Raw genomic sequence first — 2,919 nt, 5'->3', positions numbered from 1 at the left:
ACAGACGCCGAATGGCATTCGTCTCTAGGCAAAAGTTCCATAAGGGCATGTAAAGGTAGTTTTTTCTTGATCTTCGGGGTGGATAGGTATTTGGAAGAATCCAGAGTATCCATCTAGATAGCAGAAGTAAGAGTGTCTGGCTAGACGCTCCAACATCTGGTCTATAAATGGTAAAGGGAAATGATCCTTCCTGGTTGCTTTATTTAACTTTCTATAATCTATACACATCCGCCATCCTCCTTCCATCCGTTTTGCTACATGTTCGCCTTTATCGTTTTGTACGACTGTGATGCCTCCCTTTTTAGGTACTACATGCACATGGCTCACCCACTTACTATCCGAGATCTGGTATATTATACCTGCCTCATGTAACTTAAGAACTTCTTTTTTAACAACATCACTCATTATAGGGTTTATTCTTCTCTGATGTTCTCTGGGGGGTTTTGAATCTTCTTCGAGCGAAATCCGATGCATGCATACGGATGGGCTTATACCTTTCAGGTCAGAGATATTATATCCTAAGGTTGAGGGATATCTTCGTAAAACGTCTAAAAGTTGGTATGTTTCCTCTTAGCTCAAGGTAGCACTGACTATAATTGGACGGTTCATCTCTTCATCGAGGAACTCATATCTCAAGTTCTTAGGCAGTTCCTTAAGTTCTAAGGTTGGTTTCTTAGGGCATGGCATAGGATTTGGGGTAAGGGATAAACATTCGTAAAGGTTATCATCGATGTAGGGTTTCCTAAAGTCATCATCTTCCATTATGAGAGTTGATGGCAACTTAATTATTTTTATGATTTCTTCTTGTTCTAATTCCCTAACGCACTCATCAATGATATCTAAGGCATAACATGTGTCTCCCATCACAGGTGCCATAAGAAATTTCAAAAGTATAAATTCTATTTTCTCGTCACCTACCTCAAAGGTCAACTTTCCTCTCTTGACATCTATTATGGCTCTTGTAGTTGATAAGAATAGTCTAACTAGAAGGATTGGTATATCATTGTCCTCTTTGATGTCCATGACAACGAAATCAGTATGGCTAAACAACTGACATATCCTAACAGGGACATCTTCTAAGATGCCTATCGGATACTTAACAGATCTATCGGCTAACTGAAGTGACATCTTAGTAGGCTGTAATTCTCCTAAGTTTAACCTCTCACAAACTGCTAAAGGCATTAAGCTCACACTAGCTCCTAAGTCTAGAAAAGATTTTTCGATGACATGACTACCCAAAAGGCAAGGAATTGAGAAATTTCCAGGATCTTTATCTTTTTTGGCTAATTTATTCTCGGAAATGGAATTACATTCCAAGGGTTTCGGATCGTCTAGTCTACGTTTGTTGGTAAGGATGTCTTTGAGAAACTTTGCATAAGAAGGTATTTGGATGATGGCTTTTGTGAAAGGGATTTCTACGTGAAGTTTTTCTATAACCTTAATAAATTTTTTATACTGGTTATTGATCTTGGTTTGTTTGAGTCTTTGTGGATATGGTATAGGTGGTTTATATGGTGGGGGTGGTACGTAAGTTTTATCTTTAGGTTCTTCTCCTTTTTCTTGACTTTCCTGGTTTTCGGATTCCACTAGTTCCTTTACTTCGTCCGTGGGTTCGGTATATTCCTTAGAAGTTTTGGGTTCACTCAATCTTGGGTTTGGTGGCTCATCATAAGCGTTCCCACTTTCTAGGGTAATGGCATTGGCTTGCCCTCTCAGATTCTGTTGAGGTTGTCCAGGGAACTGTCCTCCAGGTGTGGTATGGGGGGCTTGGTTTAACCTTGGTTCCTAACTGGGTAATCAGTTTGTTAACGTGAATGTTTTGGTTCATGAACTCTTTATTTTGTTAGGTTTGAGCAGTGATAAAATTTTCCATAATTTTCTCAAGGCTCGGCTTTGGTGGCACAGGTTTCATAGGTTGATTTGATCTTGGGGCTTGGTAACCTGTTTGTCTCGGAGGTGCATTATTTTGGATAGGGTTATTGTTCTTATAGGAGAAATTCGGGTGATTCCTCCATCCAGGGTTATAGGTATTCGAATATGGGTTCCCTTGGGTGTAGTTCACTTGCTCAGAGTGGGTTTCGTTTAACAGACTGCATTCTATAGATTGGTGTCATTTGGTTCCACATATCTCACAATCCGACGAAACTGTGGCTGCAGTATTCGGGTTTATGCACATATGCTCGACATTAAGGGCTAATGCGTCCATTTTAGCTTGCATCATGTCTATAGATCTTAACTCATGTACTCCTCCTTGGACTTCCTTCTTCTCAACTGTCGCTCGTTTGACTCCCCATGATTGATGGTTTTGAGCCATATCTTCGATGAGGGCACTAGCTTCAGGATAAGGTTTTTTCATCAGCGCACCGCCTGCGGCAGCGTCGATGGTCATCTTAGTGTTATAGTGAAGTCCATTATAGAAGGTCTGGATGATTAACCAATTTTCTAAACCATGATGTGGGCATGCTCTTAACAGCTCTTTATATCTCTCCCAAGCTTCGAACAATGATTCTCCTTGGTTCTGGGTAAATCTGGTTATACGGTTTCGAAGAACGGCGGTCTTACTCGGGGGAAAGTATCTAGCAAGGAATACTCTTCTAAGGTTAATCCAAGTCGTAATGGAATTGGGTGGAAGGGAATCTAACCATGATAGGGCTTTATCTCTGAGGGAAAAAGGGAATAATCTTAAACGGATCGCCTCAGGAGAAGCTCCATTGATTTTAAAAGTGTCTGCTAATTGAAGAAAGATTTTTAAATGTTGGTTCGGGTTCTCAGTAGCGAGACCTGCGAATTATCTATGTTGCACTAGTTGCAACAGGGAGGGTTTAAGTTCGAAATTATTAGCTGGGATGGTTGGGTTTACTATACTAGAGCTAGGTTCTTCGTTGGATGGTTGGGCGAAATCTTTAAGAGGTCTTTGGT

General features: G+C 40.6%; 1 non-coding gene across 1 annotated transcript; it reads left to right on the top strand.

The window, feature by feature from the left end:
- The first annotated feature begins 2,444 nt into the window (after positions 1–2,444).
- Positions 2,445–2,551, top strand: LOC127089479 (small nucleolar RNA R71). The gene has a single exon (XR_007791067.1). It is a non-coding gene; the product is annotated as a small nucleolar RNA R71 (small nucleolar RNA).
- The last annotated feature ends 368 nt before the right edge of the window (positions 2,552–2,919 follow it).

This window comes from Lathyrus oleraceus, chromosome 5, assembly GCF_024323335.1.
Source record: "Lathyrus oleraceus cultivar Zhongwan6 chromosome 5, CAAS_Psat_ZW6_1.0, whole genome shotgun sequence".
NCBI lineage: Eukaryota > Viridiplantae > Streptophyta > Magnoliopsida > Fabales > Fabaceae > Lathyrus > Lathyrus oleraceus.
Note: the sequence above shows the minus strand (reverse complement) of the source record. Positions and strands in the feature narration are given on the sequence as shown.